The sequence below is a fragment of the Tenrec ecaudatus genome, chromosome 6, assembly GCF_050624435.1.
Source record: "Tenrec ecaudatus isolate mTenEca1 chromosome 6, mTenEca1.hap1, whole genome shotgun sequence".
NCBI lineage: Eukaryota > Metazoa > Chordata > Mammalia > Afrosoricida > Tenrecidae > Tenrec > Tenrec ecaudatus.
The window spans coordinates 127,802,565-127,829,730 of NC_134535.1; the positions used below are offsets into that span (position 1 = coordinate 127,802,565).

A 27,166-nucleotide genomic window follows, 5' to 3' on the forward strand; every position below is an offset into this window, starting at 1 on the left:
ATGTTTCTTCTGAGCTCTGGGTCTCACAAGGGCTGGATGGACCCTTAGACAGTTTGGGAACTGGGCCAGGTGGGATGTGGGTTTTGTGGAATTGAATTCACACTTGCATCCCCAGGGATCCCAAATATGTGACCATGATGTGGGTGGGATGGAGAGGAGAGTTGGCGTGGAGAGAGGAGCTGGCTTTGGGAGAGTCTCTCTCCAGAGCACCACCTGGGCTCTGGTCCACGAAAAGCCACACATTGCTCTGATCCACCTTCTTCATTTCTCCATTATGCCTCCTTTGTCCTTTTTCTGTGGGGTCCCCACACTCGCGGGCATTTCTTTAGCGGGACTGTGGCAATGAGATTGAATAGCAAGTTGGTAGCAGTGAACTGGTGAGGCAGTCCCCTTCTGGTTCAGATCTGCCGCTGTGTGAGTTGTGGTTCTCCCTTATATAAAACATTCTGATGAATTCACCCATTGAATTCATCAGAATCATTCGGAAGTGTTTGCAAAATGTTCTTGTCATCATCCCCGTTTCTGTTAGATTTAATTCAGTTGCTTGGTATGGAACGAGGTTCTAACATCAGGTTTTTGATGTCCACCTGGGTTGAGAACCACATGGCTTACATGATTTCTAAGAAAATTCTCCTGGGAATTCTTAGATGACACCGTTTGTTGTAAAATAAAAATGTTACTAACAGCTCTGATGAGAAAGAAGCAGCCCCCACAGACTCCCCACTCTTCTTATTAGGCATTACGGGGGACAGTGGCCATTGCCTTGACCATCAGAGATATCTCCAGGAAGGGTTCTGAGGCAGACAGTGCTCTAGTTTAATGATGTGTGAACACACCTCACAGAATGTTGTTTCACCATTGGTGACCCATATGGCTAGTGGTCTTTCCAACTGCCATCAGCATGATTTCCCTTTCTCCACCACTGCCATGTTTCCATATAGTAGTTGCCTTCTGCACTACCCCGTACCACCCTGCTCATCATCATCCCCACTATCAGCAGCACTGCCATAGTTACCATTTTGATTTGCTTTGTTGGCTCTATCAACAATCTCCTCACCACCACGAGATCTACTATCTATGTCAAAAACCACCAGTTGCCACCTTTCAGTCAGCTAACAGATTCGTCTCTAAAATAAGCACAAGTACCGTGAGGAGTGTGCTCCTGGGAACCATCAACTCTATGAGACCAGAAGGTCAGCATTGATCCCAAAGAAAAGACGAGAAGGCAAGAAGGGGAAGGGGAACTGGGTAGATGGAAACAGCACACAGGTGAACATGGTGACAGGGCTGACACATGGGGAGGACCATAAGCTGTCACAGAAAAATTTGCATATGGGTTGTTGAACGGCAACCTAATTTTTGTGTAGAATTTTACCTCAAACACACACCATGTAAAAAGATCAATCAAATACCTGTATGTGGCTGATGTCATCATGAATCCCCCTTCCAAGAAAGTTGAAGTCGATGGGTTCTGTCCTGAGAGATTCATTAGCCCGATGCCCTCCCAGGACAGATGGACCACCAGTGACTACTAAACAGTGAATGAACACAGACATGGATATTAGATCAAAATGTATTTTGCCAATAAAAGGTACATTTATTTGGGGCCCCTTGCATAGGAAGGTCCCAAGAATGACGCCATGCCCTCTCCTCTTTCACGCACACTGCTGGCTGTGTCTTTTGTCTTCTCCTCATAGCTTTCTCACTCCTAAAGCCACTGGTCTCAAATGCAGGCTCCATCTTCACTCTGAGCCGCATCTCCTCTTCCACAAATGCTACCCTGGCCTCTTTAGTTAGACGATAACTTTTGATGGAGTCTCCTTTGGCCGACCATTTTTCTTCTTTCTTTAGTCTTCCTTCGAACTCTAATATATGAGGGGGGTCCCTCCAAAAATATGGAATTTTCAAAGCTAGGTCTTAATTTAATTTTTTTAACAAAACAACCTTATCACCTTCAAAGTACTCTCCAATACACTTAATACATTTGTCAAATTTGCGATTCCATTCTTGGAAACATTTTTAAAATTTTTCTTCACCTCTTCCACATCATCAAATCACTCTCCACTCATGTTCCTTTCATTTGTGGAAACAAAAAAAAAAGTTGCCTGGAGTGAGGTTAGGTGTGTCAGGTGCATGGGGCAAGAGAGGCATGCTGGGGTTTTTGGGGGTTTTTTGGGGTTTTTTTTTTTTTTTTTTTTTGCCTAAAACTGGCTCACGGAGATGACTGCATAAGCAGGTGCATTGTTGTGGTGTTAAGACTAGTCCCCCGTCTGCCACAAAACAGAACTTTTTGTTGCACACTGTTACGCAATCTCTTCAGAACCTCTAAATAAAAAGATTGATTAACAGTCTGACCTGGTGGAACGAACTCCAAATGCACTATGAGTTGACATTTTAGTCCTTTCAGGAAGTTGACGAATGTCCAGAACGAGGTTTGTCATCAGTCAACAGTTCACTTTGTTGAAATGAGAAAACCACTCGTAGACTTGAGTTTTTCCCATAGTGCTGTCCTTGTAAACTGTGTTCAACATTACACCAGTTTCTGCGGCATTTTTCCCCAAGCAGGAAACAAAATTTCATAGTCACATGCTGTTCTCTTAAATCAGTCATCAAAAAAACCCCTACAACACCCCCCCCCCAAGGTTTGACAGGTACACTGCCAGATAAGAGCCCATCACACAGGGAATCCAGGATATATAAGGAGGAATCAATCACAAGGATCAATATATAACCCCCTACAAGGGGGACAAACAACAGAAAAGATATAAGATATGAAAATAATAATAATGTATAAATTATCAAGGGTTCATGAGGGAGGGAGGGAGGGCAGGGGAAGGAGCAGGGGAAAATGAGGAGCTGATGTCAAGGGCTCGGGTGGAAAGAAAATGCCTTGAAAATGATAGCAACATATGTATAAATGTGCTGGACACAATGGATGAATGTATGAACTGTGGTAAGAGACATAAGAGCCCCCAATAAAAGTATTTTAAAAACAAACAGACGAGGTTAGAGTGAAATGGCTTTTACGAAAAAGTTCACTGTGACGAGAGAGAACCTTCCCGGGTGATGCCACTCCTTGCACTGACTCAGAGTGAGTTGCTTGATGCTCACCTCGTGGGAAAAATGCATACTACAGTGAATGCTCTGCCCAGGGGACATGTTCCATTGGGGGGCGGGGGGGTACCCCCTTGTATTATTCTCCTTTGTCTTTGATTTATCTGAAGATCCAACAGTGTTTAACTTCATTCCATTTGCACCTTAGTTTCTGTGATTTTAATCGCTGATGGCTGATACGTAGAGAGAAGCTGACCCCAACTGTAGTATTTGTTAACCCCCTCCCTCCGTCACGGGGAGAAGCATGTAGCAGGCACTCTAGACATTGGTGTCCTTCTTCTTTTCCCCCTTTTATTGCTGCTCTTCTTTCCGTTCTCCATTCCCACTTCTCTTCTCTCTTCCTCCTACCCCTCGATGCCTTCTTCCATCCTCCCTCTATTTTGTACCCCCCACCACACCTCTTATTTTCTACTCCATTGTTCGGCTGCTCATCTTTAGGTTCAGCCCTCAAGTAGTGTCTGCCTCTGGTTGCGGTGGTCTCTGCCTTGTCACAAGCTCATGACTTTGAAAGTATAGTTCTGTTTAACTAACGTAGGTGCTCTCAGAGGTTAAGTGCTGCCAAACACTCAGCTGTTTGCAATGTATCATCTGTAGTTTTAGGAAGGACCAACCCTTGGATTTGTAGATGTGATGATCAGGGCGAGAGCATACTATTCGGAAATTACATCTAGGTCTCCCTCCACTTTGTTTTGATAGCAGAGAATGGTAAACAGTGCTACATTCATCCTTAGAAGGCCAGTCTTCTGCCTTTGGTTCTACACTTGTGTGCTATGTGATTTAGTGGATCACCTAATCTTTCAGAGCCTCATCTTCCCCGTCTACAATATAAGAATGCCAATACCCTATATTCCTTAGGAGATGTAAGCATTCAATTCTTAATCTGTAGTACGACTATATAGGCAGTTATTATTATGTCCATGTATATTTAATGTATATTTTCAATTCTGACTAGCTTTCTATCTGAATGACTAGCCAGAGCCAATTTCTATTTTGATTGAATAGCTAGCCAGCTCTGATGGAACTGACAAAGTGAGTCTTTGGAGAAGTACTTCATGAAGGGCAAAGAAACAGCCAAGCCCTCAAGGAACTTACAGTCAAAGGGCAAGATAGGAAGAGTGCATTGCTCAGATACCTAAGTACTAACTATCTACTGGGTAAAATAGCAACTCAGTAGCACTGCACAGGTGTTGTATGTAAATGTGGTGGGGGAGGGAGCCTGGGGAGAGGCAGAGAAGATAATTGCTTCCAGCAATACAACAAACACCATTTCCCCCAAAGTTTCTGGGTCCCAGGTGGACAGCTCTTTGATGGTTCAGCCGCATGGCCCCAGAGCCTCTTAGTGTTCCCACCATAATGTGGTGGGGTATAGTTGGCTTCACAGGGGTGGTATTGGTACCACTTGGTGTGCCAGTCAGTGCCTGTGTGCAAAAATTAATCTGAGAACATGATCGCCAAGAGGCATGTTAAACCTCATTCCAGGTGGGCCAGAAAAAATGGGCTAGGGCAATCTGTTGGGGGCTGGCATTGGGTCCAATGGCATTTATCTCTTTGTTAAATGGGTTGAGTGACTGATAATGAGCTATGTTGTTGGAGAGGGACACGTGGAGGAAGAATGAAACATTTTAGGGGATCCGTTAAGCATCAGTCCGGTCCATGGAGGCCTGGATCGTAACTCAGTGTGGTCCAGAGAGCCTGAGAAGACTGAGAAGAAATCATGAGCTCCAGAACTCAGACCAGACAAAATCCCTAGTACTGTGTCCAGGGGCTCGGAGAGCCAAACACAGATATTAACAGGGCGGGGAACTCTTGGAAGGAAGCATTTCTTTTCCAAAAACAACAACAGAGAAGCCAGCCTTCTGTGAGGGACAGTCAACATTCACACCGAGGGAAGGAGATGGGAAGGCCTGGCTTTGGGCCCCTGAGCTTCAGGAGAAGGTTGGAAATAGGTATTGGGAGCAAGTTGTACTCACTGTAAGGGTAGCTCTTCTACCCCTTGGATGGTGGTGAACCTTTCCGTTTCATCCATTCATACATGTGTGTCTCCTTTTCTTTCATCTTCCCTCCAGTTACTCTCTAGGAGAGACAGGCAAGGGAAGGGACTAGGGAGGAGGCAGATAGCAGAGTCTGTGAAGGAGCACTTCTTTGTCAGGGAAATCATCTTCGTTCAGCCGGAGTTCGTTCAACTTGGAAGAAGTGCCTGGCTGGAATATGGGTAAAAATCATTCTTGTCAAGGCTCTTGTAGCTATCCGTAACTGGTTCGTGATGGTTCTCCCTCAGGTCTTGTAAGGACTTTAGCTTTTGAGTCCTTTGCGTGCAAGTGGATGCTATCAACGCCAAGAAACTGCTGCCGTTTTAGGAGAGCAGATGCAGAGTGCTGCTCATTTTAAAAGTAGGAGCGAGGCACGTCTTGAAGGCCTGTCTCTCATCGTAGGGGAACTGATAGTGTCGCTAGCATGCCAACATAAACACACGCATGCTCATTCATGTACGGTTGATCATATAAGATCTCCATAGCAATCCCCTAGGGCCCTCCTAGTGATCGTTTCAGATCCTCATAGAGATCCCATTGGGCAGAATAGAACCACCCCTGGGCTCCCAGGGCTACAATCTATAAAGACACAGGCCGACCCATCTTTCTCCCACTGGGAGTTTGTATCCCTGACCTTTCCGTTGTCATCTGAGCACTTCCTCACGGCACTGCCAGGACCCCTTCCTAGTAGAGGGGCACACACCATGAAATATGATTTACATACTATGGCACAATCCCAGCTGCCAGTATTACTGCTGTTGGTGTCATGTCCCTATGGTATGAGTGTGGCTGGACAGTTGGCCATAGACTGGAGCTGCCACGTCTTGCTCTTTCCCCTTTTTCTCCCTCCACAGTCCGTAGCTGTGAGGTTGGAGGGGTGGCTGGGAACCCGCCTCGACCCTGAAATCTGCCAAGGCAGAAGGCAGCCCAGACGTGGTATCAATGGAAATATGGGAACAGATGGCCTTTGGACTACGTGCTCAGGGATTCCGTTTGCCTAGAGCTGGGTCCTCACACCATCTGTCAGCCCGATGGCTCCAAGTGCGAGGTGTCTGTGATGCAGTGACTGAGAAAGGCTTCAGGAGGACCGTGCAGGGCTGGAGGGAGGGCTGGAAGGGCGCCGTGTCCAGGGACATGCAGCAGGTTTGGCAAGAAGTGGTTGAGAGCCCAATTACTGACTCTGTTCTGTGAACCTAGGATTCTTTCATTCGTTAGTCTGTTTCCACAAATACAACTTGAGATGGCTTATAACCAGTGTTGTAAAAGACTAGTTTTAAAAACAACCAGTTTTTAAAAGACATGTAAAAAAATCATGAAATTATGGGAGAATCAGACCCCCACACCCCCGGCTGTCTGTCTGCTAGTTGTGCTTTGATGGCTTCTATGTTGCCGTGTTCCCGGAAGTTATGCCATCAGTACCTTGAATCCCAGCGGGGTCTCTGGTGGTGGAGGCTTCAAGGGAGCTTCCAGATTCAAATGGGAAGAACGGCCTGGTGATCTTCTTTCAAAAACCAGTTGATGAAAATCTATTTATCACAACAGAACAGTGCCCCACTGGCTGGCTTTGGTGGTGTCAACAACAGGGCTGAATTCTGTTTGGTGAAGAAGACCACCAAAGAGAGGGAGACCCTGGTGAGATGTTTTACACAAGTAGCCGCCTTGAAGGATTTGAATATCTTGGTGTTTATGAGGATGGCCCAGGACCAGGCAGTGTTTTGTTCTGTTTCCTTGATCCCAGCGAGTCAGTCAACTTGATGGCAGCTATCTGAGGATGTACAGGGGAAATACTGAGATACCTGTAGGGATATGAGCTATATTCCTTCCTGCTTTGGCTTCCCGGAAGCTCAGAATGAAATTCTTCATCACCTTTGCCTTCTTTATTCTTGTTTTTGTTGTTCCTGTGAGGTGTCATCCAATTGGTTCTGGAATTCAATTCAGTGCATAAGCCTCTGTTTTGTTAGAAGAGACAAACATGTTCCTGTCGCTAAAGTCCAGTCGACTATGCACAGGACAAGAGCACTGAAAGGACTATGTATTTTCCATAAAATAAATCCTCACATGAAGTACTGGAGCATTCTTTGCCTGACCATTTCTTAAACTGATTCTGGGTAAAAACCGAGGATGTCACATTAGACTGTGTTTCGGGGAACATCATAATGCAAAATAAAGCATGTACCTCGCTTTGAGCCAGCTTGACTTAGAGGTAAGGTTATGGCAGAAATGCGACTAATATTTTAATTCTTGCCATGAAACCCATTAGAAATATATATTTTTATCTAATAAACCTGGTTTGTTAAAGAAGAATTCATCTTTTTACCTTTTCCTGGAAGAGATAAAACTGTCACTAGCAATTTGCTGAGTGTGAGAAAACTAGCCATACCGTAACTCCAAGCTAACAGAATTTCAGTCAAAATGCAAGTGATCTTGCATTTTAGCCAGCCCAAGTGGCCCTTTTGACGTTGTTGTATTCTCTCTGAGTTGCTTCTGACTCATGCTGGCCTTAGTTTATCTAATTATAGAATTGCTCTATAGAGTGTTTAAAGCTGAGGCCTTTTGGAAGCAGATCACCAGGCGTGTCCTCTAAGTAGGCTCTAGGAGGGTTTGAACCATCAACCTTTTGGCTAGTAGTCCCTCACGTAGTCACTTGAACCAACTGGGGACTCCTTGAGTGGCCCCTTAGGAAGAATACATCGAGTCCATGAAGATTTGTGACTGGTTGGAAATTGTGCGCAGACACTGCCCTCTAGAGATTCCGGCTTGGAAGCCATGTGTCTTAGTTACTCAGTTGGACAATAAAGAAATTCCATGAAGAGGTGGCTATCACAAACAGAAACTTATTTTCACACGTTTTAAGAGGCTAGAAGTTTGAACTCAGTGCACTGAATCCCTGGGAAAGCTTCCTCTCTCTGTTGGCTCTAGTGGAAGGTCCCTCGGTTCCTGTTCCCAGGTTCCTCCGCAGGGTTGGCACATGTCCTGCCCCATCTCATTTGCTTGTTTAATCTCTCTGACCTCTCAAAAGAGTTTGCTTTAAGACACTTTACACCGATCCTGCCTCATTAATATAGTCAACCCATTCCCAAATGGGATTATAACTACGGACATAGAGATTAGGATTTATAACACATATTTTGGGGAGACACAATCCAATCCAGAGCACTATGGCTCTTGGAAATGCTCCACATGACCTTGGGCTCCCTGCTCATGGTGCCCACTCAGCCTCAGGGTCTCTGCCCAGCACAGAATGTATAATTTTTCTTCTCAGGTATCCAGACTTGAGGTGTGTGCTTTCAAATTTAGGATCCTCTGGAGCACGGCTATCAAAAGATATAGCATCTGGAGTCCTAAAGGCTTGAAGGTAAACAAGCGGCCATCTGTCTCAGAAGCAACAAAGCCCACATGGAAGAAGCACACCAGCCTGTGTGATCATGAGGTAGCGAAGGGATAAGTTATCAGGCATAAAAGAACAAAAAATCATATCGTGTGTACTCACCTCCCCAATATAATCACTGAAGACAAATGGGTACATAAGTAAATGTGGTGAAGAAAGCTGATGGTGCCCATTATCAAAAGATATAGCATCTGAGGTCTTAAAGGCTTGAAGGTAAACAAGTGGCCATCTAGCTCAGAAGCAACAAAGCCCACCAGCCTGGAAGAAGCACACCAGCCTGTGTGATCATGAGGTGTCGAAGGGATGAGGTATCAGGGATCAAAGAACAAAAAATCATATCATTGTGAATGAGGGGGGAGAGCGGAGTGGGGACCCAAATCCCATCTGTAGGCAACTGGACATCCCCTTATAGAAGGGTCATTACAGGGAGGAGACGAGCCAGGTAGGGTGCAGTGTAGCAATAATGAAACATACAGCTTTCCTGTAGTTCCTAAATGCTTCCTCCCCACCCACTATCATGATCCTAGCTCTACCTTACAAATCTGGCTAGGCCAGAGGATGTTCACTGGTACAGATAGGAACTGGAAACTCAGGGAATCCAGGACAGATGGTCCCTTCAGGGCCAGTGATGAGAGTGGCAATACTGGGAGGGTGAAAGGAGAGTGGGGTAGAGAGGGGGAACCAATTACAAGGATGTACATATAACCTCCTCCCAGGGGGACAGACAATTAAAAAGTGGGTGCAGGGAGATGTCGGACAATGTAAGATATGACGAAATAATAATTTAAAAATTATCAAGGGTTCATGAGGCAGGGGGGAGCGGGGAGGGAGGGGGAAAATGAGCTGATGCCAGGAGCTTATATGGAGAGCAAATGTTTTGAGAATGATGAGGGTAGTGAGTGTACAAATGCGCTTTATACAATTGATGTATGTATGGATTGTGATAAGCACTGTATGAGCCCCAATAAAATGATTTTTTAAAAAGTTTAGAACCCTCTTTCTCAGTGTGTTTGACAACAAGTCATCAGCAGACAGTTCAAGACTTGGGCCTGTCACAGGTCCATGGGCTTTGCTGTGCATCCCGAGAATCCATTTGGCGTCGTCTGTGGTTGCCTGGACTAGACTAGTTCACTCCCTGACATTGGGTTGGAGTTTCATAAGGAGCCATTGTGCAGTTTTAAGAAGGAGTAGGGTCCTCATATGTCTACCCTGTCACCTTCTGTTCCTATTTTGAGGACCTACAAAGGCCCGTGGGGGGGTGGGGGTGCTACTTTGCAAGATGGGAGAAGATCTGGTGATGGCTAGTATTGGACACTCACACTGACTCACTGCTATCAAGATGATGCCAACTCACGGTGACCCTATGGGACAGGGTAGAACTGCCCCTGTGCGCTTCGGAGTCTGTAACTCGATGGGAGTAGAAAGTCCCGTCTTTCTCCCTCAGAAAAACTGCCTGTTTTGAACGACCCGCCTTGTGGATCGAAGCCCAATCCGTAACCATGATGCCACCATGTTGGGTAGAGCTGCTTATTTAATTCAACTATTTCTCCATTTGACTTCTGTTTCCCAAGACAGTTGTTGGCCTGATTAAATAATAACTTCTGCCAGGGTAAAACAGTTCTGTAAACAAAGATGTCAGCATTTAAGAATTCTGTTCAAATCTCATAATTCTTACATTTGATTTTGAAGAGAAAGGTTCATAAAGCAATGCCAGTCAGGGAGGAAAAAAAATCTTAAAATAAAAGACAATAGGTAACATCATGGAGAAAAGGTTGAAGTTGTCGGGTTTTGTCTTACCTGAATACGCTGTCAATGCTCCCGGAAGTATCAGTCAAGAGATCAAAAGATGTATTGCGTTAGTTAAATCTGCTGCTCAGACCTCTGTGGAGTATTGAAGAGCAAGGATGTTACTTGAGGGCTCAGGTGCACCTGACCAAGTCGTAGTACTCTCCATTGCCTCCTATGCGTGTGGACGTTGGACCGAAGTCGAATCAGTGCATTTGAATTGTGGTACTGCAGAAGAATATTGCATATTGAAAGATACCATGCTCTGCTGAAAGGACAAACCAGTCTGTCTGGAAGAAGTCCTGAGAGCTCTTTAGAGGCAAGGATGGCAAGATTTCATCTTCCATACTTTGGATATATCGTCAGGAGAGACCCGTCCCTGGAGAAGTACCTCATGTTCAGTCAATTGGGAGCTATGGGTCGGAGCCGACTTGATGGCACCTGACAACAACAATGAAATAAAAAAGCTGTGGCCATAGGCTTAATTAGAGAAATACTAGATAATTGAATGAATTCTCTTATAAATGGAACCCCCGTGTGCCGTGTTCTATGTTAAGAGTTTTATTTGCACAGCTGTGTTTGTATTTTTCAGCAGTGAGATGAGGTAGGCACTAGTGTTAGTCTCATTGGTAAGTAAAGGCACCTCAGAGATGAGGGGTTACGAAGCGTGTCCGGGGCCCCACAGTTTGGCAGGGATAGCGCTAAGACTCGAACCCTCATCTCTCTAGCTCCAAATCCAGACACTGCTCCCCCTTCTCCTTCCATTGAAGACTCCGTAACTGGCTTGCGGCAGGGTGGTCTCGAACAGCGTTTCTCACAGTATATGCTCTCAAATGCATGTCTTTTACTTTATTTTGCAAAGGGGGAAAAAAAACCCAACTTTCCACGGTAAAACAAATTCGAAAATCCTGACAGTTTCCTGGCCAACTGACGAGTACAGCACCCTAGTAATAAATGGAATGGTTCAATTTTGCCTACTCTTTCTCCCATTGATATGTTTCCTGTTCATACTAATGTCATGGGAGCCTCTGTTCTCCAGAATCGCTTCTGGGGACAATTGGCCTCGATGAAATCATCTTGGACCAGGATCATTAATTTGTTGAAAGTTTTTGCTGTCATTACCATGGTCTAGTTGCGTGCATTGCCCAACATGCTATGGATTCTCATTTACAGAGTACGGAGATTGGAACACTCATTCCCTAGGAGGGCTTTCCAATGCTCCCTGCTAGTGAGCCCAGGACGGTGAATTCCCCTCTGTTGGTGATAGCTGAGGAGCCTAAGAACAGACCCCTTTAAGGGTGATTCCTACTTAGTGTAGAAATAATTCACAGCAACAATGCCCAACTCTTGCCATCTCTTCAGCTGCCTTTCAAGTGAGGCCCACTTACTCTCAGGGCCTGGAGGCGCTATGGTCAGGCCTCTGAGCACGAGTCCTTTGGGCTTCCTAGTCCCCTGGGGACTGTGGGGATCGCTAAGATGCTTACCCTTCAGGTCTGGAACTGCACTCCTCTCTGGCTTTGAATAACCAACCACGTAAGGCCCAGAGAGTAGCCAAGGCCAAGTTCACAAGGATGAGGAAGGAAGAAGGGTTGGAAACAGGAAACACGGGAGGAGGAAGTGGGATCCAAATGTGTGTGAGCTGGTGAGAGTAAAATTGCTGATCTGTAAACAAACGCTCACACCAACTTCATAATAAGAAGTTAAAAAAACAGCTACCCTAACAAAGCCAAACGCCAAACAAGACACACAGGTTTACTTTCTTAGCTGCTAGCTGAAAGACGGGCAAGTTGAACCCCCTCCCCCCACCTCCCCGCCACCACTGCGTGGGAGGACAGATCTCTTTGTTGATCTGCCTCCATAAAGATGACATCCATTGTATTGAGAAAACCAGGTAACAAGTGACGCTTTTTCTTTTCTTTTTTTAAATTAATAATTTTATTGGGGGACTCTTAGAAATCTTATAGCAATCCATCCTTCAATTGTATGAAGCACACTTGTACATATGTTGCCATCAACATTTCCAAAACATTTTCTTTCTACTGGAGCCCTTGGTATCAGCTCCTCATTTTTCCCCTTCCTCCCTTCCCTTCTACCGTCGTGAATCCTTGATCAATTATATATTAGTTATTTCATATCTTGCACTGTTTGTTGTCTCCCTTCACCCACATTTCTGTTATTTGTCCCCCTTGGGGATGGGTGTGGCTCTATATCCAATCTCGTGATGGGTTCCCCTGTCTCCCCCTTCTCCAACCCCTGCCCCCGCCATCCTCCTACCCTCATGACATCGCTACTCCACGAGGGTTCCTGAGGGTTTAATCTGATCAGAATTCCATGGATCTGCACCAATGGATGTACTCCAGTCTAGAGGGGCTTTGAAGGTAGACTGGGTCATGGTAGTGGGAGGAGGTAACATTCAGGAACTACAGGATTAATGTGTATTTCACCGGTGCTATACTGCACCCTGGTTGAATTATCCATTCCGTGTGACCCTTCTGTGGGGGGATGTCCAATTGTCTACAGATGGCCTTTGGGTCTCCTCTCCAACCCTCCTCGTTCACATCGGTATGATTGTTTGTTTTGGATCTTTTGATACCTGATCCTGTCAACACCCCATGATCACACAGGCTGGTGTGCTTCATCTATGTGGGCTGATTTGCTTCACTGCTAGATGGCTGCTTGTTTAACTTAAAGCGTTTAAGACCCCAGATGCTACATCTTTTGATAGTCGGGCACCATTGCTCTCTTCACCACATTTGCTTGTGCATCCATTTTCTCTTCAGTGATCATCTCGGGAAGGTGACTATCAAAGATTGCCAAGTTATTAGAACAAAGTGTGCTTGTGTTTAGGGAGGCCTTGAGTAGAGGCTCAAAATCTGTCTGCTATCTTAACACTTAATATATAAGTATATGTACATTGGTCTCTATCCCTTTCATTATAATTTAATATATTTACATATATACATGCCTATAGCTTTACCTCTATAAATAGCTTTTGCCTCCTATTTCTTTCCTCTATTTCCTTTCACTTTCCTCCTGTCCCACTGTCATGTTCACCCTCCCTTCTGATCTCAGTAATTCCTCTTGGATACATTGCTCTGATCAAACCCCACCCAGCGTTACATGCCCTCCTCATTAGCAATTTTAGATCTCTTCTTCTTCTCTTACCCCTGAGTTTGTCGGCTCCCTGCTCCCCCTTCCCACCCCTTCCTCTCCTGTGTCCCCCAGGGACTGCTCGTCCTGTTGTTTGCTCCTCGGGATCATTTGTCCTGTCTATTTTATATAGATAGACATAAGGCAAAAGAAAGAAAGATAAAAAATAACACACACACAAAAATCAATAAATAGCTTCAGGTCTGTCTGCTGACCTTTTAAGAGTGTTCGTCAATTGGTACAGATGAGGTGCCAAGCCCTGTCCCCCGAGTCAGAAGACTCTTTTCAGGATTGGTTACTCTGCTCCCCTTGCTGCCCTCTTGTACTCTCTTTGTGTTTGATTCCGCTCTATGTGGGGCAGACCTGGCACACTTTCCACACAGTGCCTCCAGTGCTGTCCCTTGTAGCGCTATGGGTCAGTGAGGGAACGTTGTGTCTCGTGGTGGGGCTGGCCCTGCAGTCTTCTCTGTGTATTGTCTGCTCTGAGGAGAGAGGTCATCCCTGGGTTTGGTGGGCCATGATGCGGTCCACTCTCTCTCTTTCCCTCTTAGTTTGCACCCATGTGGTCTGGACAGACCCGCCACTCTCCCTGGGCTATATCTTTAGTGATGTCTTCTATATTATATTCTTCAGGGAGGGATTCAACATAGCTCAGTTTGGCCCTGCCTCACCATCCTCTCTGTTAGTTCGATGCTGCCCTCAAGGCTTGGCATTCTGGGATGGGGTCTGGTCCCTCTTTGCCTTTCCTGTGGAGGAGTAGCTGGTGGGCTTGAACTGTTGGCTTTTGGGTTAGTTTCTAAGTGCTTAACCACTGTGTCACCACAGCTGTACATGCTAAACCCTCAAACCAAACTCACTGCCATTGAGTAGATTCTCACTTATGGGTGCCCTATGTAGGGTTTTTGAGACTATAAATCTTTACAGCCCCATACAGCCCCATCTTTCTCCTGTGGAGTGGCTAGGGGGTTGGAACCACCAACTGGTAGGTTAGCAGCTACCTAGTCCACAGTGCCACCCCAGAGCGCCACAATTCTCTACAGTCCTTGCAACACTCAAGATCCAGACCATTCCTTTTCCCTCCTCTCTTGGCATCAGATGGGGCTGTAGTGACTTATTGGGGCTATTTTAATCGTGTTGCGAACCTCTCTGATGGTCAGAAAGTGAAAACCAGGGGAGGCTTCCTGAGTTTTGCTGGGGATGGGGACCGGTGGGTGCTTGGGCCTGGGGAGGAGGGCCACTGTCTGCACAGCTCTCAAGACCGCATTCTGGACAGAGTCACTGTGATTTGGAACCATAACTGTGCCCATCAGGCTGGCCGTGGCTGCTGGCCTTCCTCTGGTTGTCCTTACCTCCTCCCAAGCATTTATTTCTCACGGAGGCACAGCTGAGCAAGCGGGGTGTGTAGTTGATGTCTTTCTGGGCTTCTGGGTACATGCACTCTGACTGCTGTTTCACTGGGATGCAAAGGGTATAGTGTTAACTTTCTAGTCTTTTTGTTTTCTCAATGTTCAAGAACCAGGGGCAACAACTCCCCACCTCCTACCCCATGGCACCTAAGTGCTCTGGTTTCTGTGAAGGACTCAGGATAACACACACAGCTCTGGTCGAGATGTTCACATCGGCCTGTAGGGCCTCTGGCCTCCAAACAGCCAGCCTTCTCGTAGCAGACAAGGCCTGGTGCTCAAGATATGGAAGTGTTGTAGAACGTGAATTTGAACAGCTTAAAAAATGAACCTGGTTTCAAACTTGCGATTTTTAAAAGTTGTTCTGTTAGGTTTGTAAAAGCTTTGAAGAAATCCGTCTGCTATGGTTCTGGAGGAGCATAGCAGACGGGGGCTGATTGCGACCTGGACCCCAGCCCCAGGCCTGGTCAAGCTAAGAGAAGAGAACAACAGAGAGGCTGGCCAGCCCATTATCACCCCAAGGGGAGCAGTTTTGAGCGGGAAAGAGTTGTTCATGTTAGCTAAGCCAGGTCCACAGGGGCTGCTGAAGCCTGTGGTCACTTCCTGTAGATGGCATGCAGGAGACGGCCCCTCTGGGCCGTGGCTGCCATGTGGGGGCATGGACAGTGGGTTGGCAGTGTGTGTGAGAGAAACAAGCACGTGAGCAGTTAGCCCCAGGCCTCAGTTGGGTGCTGCCCCAATTCTGACCCAGTAAGAACTGCTAGAGACATGAGAGTTCAGTTTTCCGGAATTTCAGAACATGAGTTTTATACCACCAATAGCTTGAAATTGGCCAAGGCCTTATTCACACCAAGGAAATCACACTATAGATCAGCTCCTCTGCCTGCTCACCCCATGGTCTGGTTATCCATTTAGCAGCACGATGATGATGATGATGATGATGATGATGATGATGATGATGATGATGGCGGTGGTGGTGGCGGTGAGAGCTTGGAGAGGGGACCTGAGAGAAACGTCAGAGTGGGACCTTGGTCTAGATCTGCTCCACAGTTGGTTGAAAGTTGAACCTGAGGGTGTTAGATGGCTCCTGCCGAAGGCATTAAAAGTCTTCCTGCCAGGCAGGGCTCAGGTAAGCAATACCTGTGTAAGGGACTAAATGATTTCCATTTCTGCCTTCTTCAGTGGGGAAATTAATTTCTCACCACCTTTGCCTATTCAGTTGCAGCCAAAATGTTCCTCCAAAGTGTCAAGCACACTTCCATCTTTGTGCTTGATGTTCCTTCTGCCTAAGATCCTTCCACAGACATCAGTGGCTCTCCCATTCTCTGGCTCAGGTGTCCCTTCTGTAGAGAGTCCTTCCCGAGGCTCCCCATTCAAAGGCCGTCCTCAGCCACTCTCCATTCCACCATCTTGGTTTTTCTTCACGACACTCAGCCCTACTTGATATATAATCACATATTTCTAACTTCTTTGAATCGTTGGTGGTCTCACTCGATTGAAGCTCCATGGGGACAGGCAGTTTATTTTGCTGAATGCGAGCACCTAGAATAGTCAACATGTGCTACGATTGAGTGAAAGAGCGTGTCACACCTGGCAAGTCCTGTCCACTGGTGGAAACTTTCTGGAGCAGCATGCTGAAATTGGCTCTGGAGCTCCACCCAAGGACAACACGAAGCATGCTGTTTGCAAGGGGTGGGGGCGTGGGTGGGCGTGGCACGGAAGCATTTCAGGGCCCCAGCCAAGGGCAGTGGGGAGGAGTGTGTGCAGAGAGCATGAGCAGCTATTTCTGAGCTAGGTCATCAGTAGCCCTCTTAGTGACTCGACAAAAGCATAGTGAAGTTTCAATTACATGTAGAATTATACTCAGACATGTGAGTTCAATGTTATCCCATGTTTTCAAGTCAGCAAGCGTCCATTCGTGTGCAGAGGACACACTGAGAACAGGTTTAGAAACCATAAAGAGTACAGAATTAAACTGAAGAGAACATGCATTTTATAAATACTATGCTTTCCACGGTGTGTAAAGCTGATGAGAGGAAATTTACCTGTAGGGACAGGTAGACATGCAAAGACTGGCTAGCTCTTTTCTCCCCCTTTTATATATTGTAACCCATTAAAACAACAGTCATTCATTTTCTTATGTTAATCTTAGAGCTTAGAAATCCATCATTAATCCAGGGATCAGCATAACTCGGTACTGGAGACTCTGAAAGAAGAATCTCTTTGGCCTTTTCCAGCTTCCACTAGACTAGTAAAGGAGTCCTGCTGGCACTGTGCATTTGTTAGGTTTGGGGCATCTAACCATGAGGTCCATGGTTCAAACCCACCAGCACTTCTGCAGGAGCAATGTGAATCTATGTGCTCCTACGAAAATGTGTATAACAGAAACCCTGAGGAGCAGTCCTGTCCTATAAGGTCAGCATTGCCTCTATGACAGTGAGTAGTGGACACCTCTAGAGGACCAGGAGAAAAAGGATGGCCTTCAACAAGGTAGATTAACACAGTGACTCCCAGAAGGGGCTCTCAAACATAATGACAATTACAAGGCTAGAACAGGACAGGGTACGATTTTGCTCCGTTGTACAAAGTCACTATGAGTTGGAACTGACTTGACACCTAACTACAACTACCCCAATACACCGACATCTAATGTCCTCGTTTTCCTTGGCTCATGACCCCACGCTCTGTATCACTGTGGCCTCTTGGTTAGATTTTATATGTGCACACACAAAGTCTCCTTTCTGGCTGTGGGTTATAGTACATCTTTGCAGCTCCGAGTGCTGTTTCCATTCCGCTTGGTAAATGACTCGACACTAATTCACCAAGATGAAGGTGCTTATGGGAAGTGATGCCGACAAAATGCACAGCAGCATAACAGTACTCAGACCCTATGTGGTAGTTACATAATCTGTTGTCAATTTGAGACTTAAGAGTGAGGGGGTGGAGTTTAGCCTGTCAATCAAGTCACAGCTTGATGACCTCATTTGGAGGCATCACGGAGATAAATAGCTGAATGGAGGCTGGACATACAGACATTCCCTGCCAGACATTCCTTCTGACAAGACACATAGAGCTATGCTAGAGCCCTGGAGCTGAAGGAGCCATGTGGAAACTCCTGCCAATGCTGAAATGCTTACAACATCACTGTATCCACAAGACTTTCCACCCATGGGCCTCTGATCTTCCTGCATTCAGTGTCATTGCATGTGTTGCATGAGTCTGAAGAGGAATTTATAAACTGGTATAGGGCATATGGGCTAATATCAGACTTATGAACTTGAACTGGTCTGGGCTGGGATGCTTTCTTAATAGATACACATATGCGTGTCCATGAACTTGTTTCTCTGGTCTACCCAGAGTAACACACAGTGCAGGTGATATATGTGCCCCTCTCTCTGCTCTCCCAGGCCCCTCCTGGGGCCATCCCGGCTGGGGAGGAGGGCAGTGTGATGGATTCAGCTGCCTCTTGTGCATCTCTTTCGGATCACTTCTTAAGCTCCAGAGCCTTCCATCCTTGTCCAGCTTGGAAATAGTGGGACTACCTTCCACACGACTAGATTCCCTCTGTGTCTGAGATGTCCCTGGTTGGGCAAGAGATGAATCCACTAACCGATCAACCACTAACTAAAAGATTGGTGCTCCAAATGCGCCCAGGGGCTCCTGGGAAGACAGATCTTGGGGTGTGCTTTCAGGAAGTCATAATCTGGTATGTTAGATGGAGTTCTCTAGAGAGGCAAAACCAGTGATGTTTGCATGTGTTGTATGTAGAGAGCAATGTATATCAAGAAATGACTAATGGTTGTTGAAATAGGGAAGTCCAGTCCAGTTCAAATCAGGCCTCTTCTGACTCGTGGAAACTGATGAACAGGAAGCAGAGACGGCAAGGTGCACAGGTTGGTGGATGTCGAGGTCCAAAATTGGCCAAATTCCTAGTGTACTGATGGCTCCTGAGATCAGCAGGTGACGCAACAGTGAATTGGGAACTAGAAGAAAGATCCAGCTCCACTGAAGGAGAAGGGGCCAAGAGGATTAGGGTCTGCTCAGTTTCTCATGGTGCTAGGTGGAGCTCCACCCCTGCCCTCACGCAGGAGTGTCTAGTGGACATAGCCCGTAACCATCACCTCTTGAAGCCCCTGCGGTGCAAAGCTCTACTGTACAATCCAAGGGTCGCCATTACCTGGAATCAACTCCATGACCATCAGTCGATGTGCCTGAAGGCCTGATGATCGATGTGTGAAAAAATATCCACACGAAAACCCGGTTGATTACAATAGTCAAGTCTGAGGTGATCGTGGTGACGGGCAGCCTCGGGCAGTGCTCTGCTCCTTTATGCACAGGCCCCTAGGAGTCGGGATGTCTGACTCTGTAGCAGTTAACCACAGCAACAGAAGGATGTGCTGCTAATCCTTAGCCCGACCCTCCGCTCTCAAGAGGAATGGGCTCATACATAATAACAGTCAACATGTCAGTATCCTGCAGAAGAGGCATGCCTATATTTTAAAAGGCAGGTAGTCTGATTTTGCTTCTACTTACCATGGGGTGTAACCAGGGCCCCTGGCTCATCACAGAAGCACGCAGGCTCCCTATCTAGGGCTCATCTGACTCTGGCTGGCTGGCCTTTTCACTGAGCGGAGGGCGAGGCCCCCTTAGGTCCCTGCAGATGAATGACTCATGGGTAATCAAGATTCCATTCTTGATCATCTGAATTGTGACTCCTTTTCTTGAGCTTTGGCGCCACTGGTCCTGCTGATGCTTGTGTGACACTGTGTGTGCCAGAGAGAATTTCTGTGCCTCCGTTTCCTTATCTGTAAAGTGAGGGCAGTGAGGTATATGTTGCCCGTGTCAGACATCACTATTGTCTTCATTTCCTGCGCCCCAGGAAGGCACATGATTTCAATGCAGGAAGGAAACAAATCAGCCCTCAGACCACACTGCTGTGCCCCTCTGGAGGGGAGAGACCGAAGGAGACAAGAGGAGGGGGGGGAAGGAAGAAAAGAAGGAATCTCAATAAGCCCCTTAGACTGTGACAATGAGGCCGACTGAGCCTTTATGAGAACCACATTTGAGCCCTGGAATACAAAATAAGAGCAGCATACTTTAAAAATTATTTATGATTTTAAGCACATGAAAGGCATATCGTGTACCCAGGGAGGGCATAATGGGGAGCAGCTGGCTAACATGTGGCCCGCCATTTCTGGGATGTTCATCATTCTCTGATGTCCAAGAATAACAGTCATAATGATGTCGTTGATGATTGTATTAATAATAAGAAAAGGAGAGGGGAACCTTGCCTGGATCCTGCTGAGCACCAGGGAACCTGGACTGCTGGGCATTGGCGTCTTCGGAGAGGGGAGCTTGCCTACTGTCTTCCAAGGAGCAGATCATGGAGCCCCTCCAAGGGTCAAAGCCAGGGTGAGGAGTCGGGAAAACTAGGATTCGGGACTGGTTTTACTACTGACTCACGACATTCCCTCACTTTTCTGAGTCTCTGTTTTTTCCTCCGTAAAACAGAAAGGCTCGTATTGTACGACAGAGGAGACGGGTGGCTCAGTGGCAGTGTTTTCACTCCTCCCTGTGGGTTTGATTCCTGACCGGCTCCTACCCATCTGTCCATGGACATTGGTGTACGATTACTGTCGTTTGAACAGGTTTCCATGGAGCTTCCAGACCAAGAGAGACGAGCAAGAAAGGTGTGGGGATCTGTTTGTGAAAGTCAGCCCATGGACACCAGATGGATGACAACAGTCTGCTCTTGTGCGATGCGTCACATGAGTCAGGGGTAGATGGGAAGGCAGCTAACAGCAAAACAGTGCTAGCTGGCCGGCCCACATGGACTCCAGATGAAATGAGGTCCAGGAAGTGCTGGATACATTGCAAAGCATTCTCTAAGTTTTAGGGTTATTATTATCTTTGTGCTTCTCTAAGACTCGAAACAATGGGCCACCAAGCTCAGGGTCTGGCATCTAGAAGGGGCCTAGAAATATCTGGACCATGAATGAACGCGGCTCTCACATTAAATGTTTAAGTCATAGAATGTTACACTTGGGAAGTACTTTGAAAGCCCTATAGTCACTTATGATTTGATAGGTGGGCCTAGAACAGTATTCAGTGTGAGTTCAGACGAATAATGCCCTGCTCCAGATTCTAGACGTTTCTAAACACTCTATCCAGTGCCCTGTGAAATATGTGGTTCTCCAATCTGATTGTTGGGAACAGGTACTATTTCCAATAACTTCAAATAGTTCTTTATCTAGTTTTTAGTAGTTTCTTCACACATAGGCTGCTGAATTCTAAGGGTGGAATTTCTGCAGAAGTCGGGCTCTGTGAAGCTCTCTCCTCTTGGGTACTCTGCCTTATGAACTCAAGCTACCTTGGTCTCCCCAAACCTTCAGCTCTGTTTTCTGTCCCAAGGTGTCTCCCAGGCTTGCCAATCCCTTTCCTGCATGGTGGCCTGATCTCAAAACTCTAAGCTGAGGCAATTGTAGGACTTGGTTCCTCATGGATTACTGTCTGAAAAACTGTACCTATATAGGAATAAAAGTGATTACATCTGTGGAAAGAGACAATGGAGAAGCTCAATATCATAAGTCAGGGTCACATAGTTAAGTTCTGTGTCAACTTCGCTGGGTCAGGAGTATCAGTGGTCTTTTATTGATGGTCAAGACATCCAGTTCAAAACATCCAGCCACTCCGTGGGTGAAAGATGAGACTTTCTACTCCTGTGAACAGGTTCAGTCTTGGAAACCCACAGAGGTAGTTCTACCCTGTCTTATATGGTCTCTATAACTCAGTGGCAGCAAGTTTGAGGGTTTGTTTTTTTCCGACTTCTCTATGATGTGATGTAACACAATGTTAGATTTTCTGTGAGCAACTCATCAGCTATAAGAAGATTAGGGTGGGATGCAATCCCCTTACATAGAGCCCAGCCCTGATACAACAAATTGAAAGGAAGTCTTCTCGGGGATGTAGTCTGCTTCCAACATATGTGGATGCTGTGGAAATGTTTGCTTGCTTTTTGTTAGGACTGGATCGTACATTTGGATCTTCAACCTCCAGTTGTTTGGGCTTGAACTACCTCTACCTGCCACATTGCCTGCAAATCCTGGGAGTCATCAGTGGCCTACTATCTGATCTGCCAACCTTGAATTTCTTCACCTTTGCATCTACAAGCCAGATCTGCTGACCATGATGGATTCATTTAAATCAGTTGTCACAAGCCTGTCATATTGCTGCTGATTTTAGGTTCATCAGTTACCACAGTACACTAGTCAAGGGAAACTTCCAGCCAAATATTTGACCTATACTTTTGGAACTTGTCTGGACTTACACTGAGCTAGTTCTCCAAAGGTGTGAGCCATTTTATTTATATTAATTTATCCCTCTATGTACATATATAAGCTTCATTGGATTTGTTTCTTTAGAGTCCCCCACCTAAGACACAGAACATGTTTAGGTGCCAACTTTGAAATAGATCATCAGTTGTTCATATTTAGTATATAAAAAAAATCTTACCATAGTGAATGAAGGGGGAAGTGCAGAGTGGAGACCCAAAGCCCATTTGTCAGCCACTGGAGATCCCCCTTGCAGAGGGGTCTAGGGGAGGAGATGAGCCAGTCAGGGTGCGATGTAGTACCTATGAAGAATACAGCTTTCCTCCAGTTCCTAAATACTTCCTCCCCCTCCCCCCCCCCACTATCATGATCCAAATTCTACCTTGCAAGTCTGGATAGAGCAGAGGATGTACACTGGTGCAGATAGGAGCTGGAGGCATGGGGAATTCAGGACAGATGATACCTTCAGGACCAGGGGTGTGAGGGGCGATACTGGGAGGGTAGAGGGTGAGTCGGTTGGAAAGAGAGAATTGATTACAAGGATCTACATGTGACCTCCTCTCTGGGGTCACAGAAAAGTGGGTGAAGGGAGACATGGGACAGGGCAAGATATGAAAAAATAATAATTTATAAATTATCAAGGGCTCATGAGGGAGGGGGCAGCAGGGAGGGAGGGGGAAAAAAAGAGGACCTGATACAAAGGGCTTAAGTGGAGAGCAAATGCTTTGAAATTGATTAGGGCAAAGAATGTACAGATGTGCTTTACACAATTGATGTATGGATGGATTGTGATAAGAGTTGTATCAGCTCCTAATAAAAACGTTTAAAAATAAATTTTACAAAATGAAGTTAAAGAAAATTAAAGCAAGTCCATGAGAGCCAAAGTGTGAACTTGAGTAGATCCCACCTGAATTTAAGGACCACATCAAGAACAGATCTGACACACCAAATGCGAGTTGCTAAAGACAAGATGAGTTGTGGGATGATGTAAAGGACCTTGTAATGAAGAAAGCAAAACTTCACTAAAAAGACAGGAAAGAAAGAAACAATAAAATTGGATGTCAGAAGAGATTCCCAAACTCACTGTACATTGTAAAGACGCTAAAGGGAAGGGAAGATATGATTATTAAAAGAGCTGAACAGAAAATTCCCAAGGGGGTGGGTTGAGGAAACAAAATCAAGTATTATAATGAAATATGAAAAGACCAGGAGGTAAGAAATCCAAAATGAACAATGTGCTCAGCAGTTTTTAATCTGAAAACACTGAAGAGTAATTCAAGCCTTGATTTTCAGTACTGAAGGATTCTAAATAAATTGCTCCGTGGGTTGTGTTGGACTGAAAGCTACAAGGTCTGAGGTTCAAACCTGCCAGTCATCCCAAAGGAAGGAAGATGAGGCTAGCAGCTATCATAAAAATTTAATCTCTGACTGTGAAAAGAACTGTATGAGCCCCAATAAATTGTTAAAATTAAAAAAAAAATTTAATCTCTGAAACCTTAATGGGCAGTCCTACTCTGTCTTATAGTGTTGCTATGAGCTGGAATTGACTCCTTGGCAGTGGGAGTAGCCAGGGGAAAATACTGAAAGTTTCAGGAAGCAACAAAAGACTATGGAAGGAATACTAAAAGTAATTGGTGATGCTCAAGCATTTCAGGAACGTGTGATCAAGGAACTCTGGTATCGAAGGCAGATGTCCACACAGCACTGAAGCCTTTAAAGAACAACCTGTCTCCAGGAATGAATGAAACATCAATCAAAATATCTTAAAAAACAGTTTAATGATGCTATTGTTCACTGAACCATATCTAGAAGTTTGGGAGACAGTTACCTGGTCAATTGACTGGAAGAGACTCGTATTGGTGTCTATTTCAAAGAACGCAAAGAACGATGATCCAACAGGATGCAGAAATTAACAAGCAAAATCATTGATATTGAGATGAACCCTGGTGGCGTAGTGGTTACAAGTTGGTCTGCGATCTCCAAGGTCATCAGTTCAAAACCCCCAGCAACTCCTCAGGAAAAAGACAGGACTTTCTACTCCCGTAAACAGTTACAGTCTCAGAAACTCACAGGGGCAGTTCTCTGTCCTATAGGGTTGTTGTGAGGCAGTATAGACTTGATCACAGCAAGTATGGTTGTTGGGGTTTTATTATGAAGATCAAATGCAAGGGAAAATTTTGCCAAAGATAAGTAAAAAATGGTGGCAGCAGTACAGTGACAAGGAGCTGTGTGAATTTCAACAAGATTACAAGAGGACAAGGCATGAAGGCTATAAATGCTGATGTCAGATGGTTATATATTTATTTTTTAATCATTTTATTGGGGGCTCATACAACTCTTACCAAATCCGTGCATACATCAGTTGTATATAGCACATTTGTACATTCATTACCCTCATCATTCTCAAAATATTAGCTCTCCACGTAAGCCTCTGGCATAAGCTCCTAATCCCCCCCTCACCTCTCCTCTCCCCACTCCCTCATGAACCCTTGATAATTTATAAATTATTATTTTGTCATATCTTACACTGTCCAACGTCTCCCTTCACCCACTTTTCTGTTGTCCGTCCCCCAGGGAGGAGGTTATATGTAGATCCTTACCATCAGTTTCCCCTCTCTATCCCATTCTCCCTCTACCATCCCAGTATCACCACTCTCACCACTGATCCTGAAGGGATCATCCATCCTGGATTTCCTGTGTTTCCAGTTCCTATCTGTACCACTGTACATCCTCTGGTCTAGCCAGAATTGTAAGGTAGAATTGGGATCATGATAGTGGGGGTTGGGGTTGGGGGGGAGCATTTAGTAACTAGAGGAAATTTGTGTGTTTTATCATTTCTACACTGCACCCTGCCTAGCTTGTCTCCTCCCTGCGACCCTTCTGTAAGGGACTGTCCAGTTGCCTACAGATGGGCTTTGGGTACCCATTCTGTACTCCCCCTCATTTACAATGATATGATTTTTTGTTCTTTGATGCCTGATACCTCATCCCTTTGACCCCTTATGATCACACAGGCTGGCGCGCTTCTTCCATGTGGACTTTGTTGCTTCTGGGCTAGATGGCTGCTTGTTTAATTTCAAACCTTTAAGACCTCAAGACACTATATCTTTTGATAGCCGGGCACCATCAGCTTTCTTTACCACATTTGCTTTTGCACCCATTTGTCTTCAGCAATTGAGTCTGTGAGGTGAGCATCATGGAATGCCAGGCGAACAGAATAAAGTATTCTTGCATTGAGGAAGTACTTGAGTGGAGGCCCAATGTCCAGATGGATATAGTATGAAAGAAAAAAGACCAAAGAATGTTTACTTTAGTTTTATTGACTAGGCAAAAGCATTCCACTGGGTGGATCATCACAGTGATAAATATAACCTATCTACCTTTATCTCTATAGCCATATCCACTTCCATATCTACACAGTATTGTTATTTTTATATTCCATTGAATTGGTTCTGACCCACTGGTACCCTATGCACAACAGAAGGACATACTGACTGGTCCTGCACCATTCTTACAAACATTCTTACAAACATTCATTGCTTGAGCCCATGGTTGCAGCTGCTGTGCCAGTCCATCTCCTCGAGGGCCTTCCTCATCATCTGTTCCCCTCTACTTTATCAAACATGATGTTCCTCTCCCAGACTGGTCTCTGCTCACTATGTGTCCAAAATGTAAAAGAGGAAGTCTTGCAATCCTTGCCTCTGAGGAGCACTCCGGCTGTACTTCTTCTGAGACAGATTTGTTTGTTCTTCACCAGTCATTGGTACTTTCAATATTCTTTCCCAGCCCTGAAATTCAAATGCATCGAGTCTTCTCCCATCTTTTGCTGAAATTCAACTGCATCGATTCTTCTCCCATCTTTCTTATTCAATGTCCAACGTTCACATGTGTACGAGACAGCTGAAAATACCATGACGTGAGTCAGGCACAGCTCCATCATCAAAGGAACAACCTGACTTTTAAATAAGGGGGTTTGTGCAGTAGATTTACTAATTGCAGGTCATCTTTTGATCTCTTGCCTATGGATTCCGTGACCATGGATTGTGGATCCAAGCAAGATAAAATCTTTGACTTCAACCTTTTCACTATCTATCTATCTATCTATCTATCTATCTATCTATCCATCCATCCATCCATCTAGTGATTATATCAAGTGAATACCTTATACAGTTCTAGAACATAAGTGGGTAGTTCCAGTCTGGTTCAAGTCCCGGAGTCAGATATTGAGCTGGGGCTTCCTGACTGGTAGTGCTTGTGAACCAGAAAGCAAGAAGAACACAGACTGGTGGAGGCAGAGGCGGATGGAGGCCAGCCAGCAATATGACAAGTCAGTGGTTGTTCCCAGAGCAAATAGGCGATACCGCCAGTTACAGGTTGAGGAGATAGATGCAGGATTCAGACCCAGAAAACAGAAGGGGCAAGCCTTCTCACAGAGTCTCCTCAACTAGGAGTAGGCGACACCCCGGAAGAAGCGTACTTTAAATTTTATCAAGGTGGTGACCTGGCCAAGGCAGTAGTGCCCCACATTGATGTTCCCACAACTGCCTGAGTGCTCACTGAAGATCCCCCCATGGAGTTGTCCACATTACGGTTGATCACCCCATGAGAGAATCCGGGCCCAGCCCAGTTGACACAAAATCCAAGTGTCACCGTGCTCATTCAAACCTGTCCATAAAACATTAGACTGGAACAAGGGGACCCTGCATGCTTTGAAATCAGGAAGAGGATGTATCAGGGCTGCATCCTCTCAGCAGACTTACTAGCCTCCATGCTGAGAAAATAGCCTGAGAAGCTGGGCTGTATGGAGGAAAATGTGGCCCCAGGATTACAGGAAGACGCATTAGCAATCTATGATATGCCGATTACAAACGACCTTGCTTACTGAAAGCAAAAAGGGCTTGAATCATTTACTGGTAAAGATCAAAGACTATAGCCTTCAGTATGGATTACACCTGGACATAAAGA

The 27,166-nt window shown here is 45.6% G+C and overlaps 1 protein-coding gene across 1 annotated transcript in view; it reads left to right on the forward strand.

The window, feature by feature from the left end:
* Positions 1–27,166, forward strand: part of ANO2 (anoctamin 2) — a 415,077-nt gene that overhangs the window by 92,651 nt on the left and 295,260 nt on the right. The window lies entirely within an intron of this gene.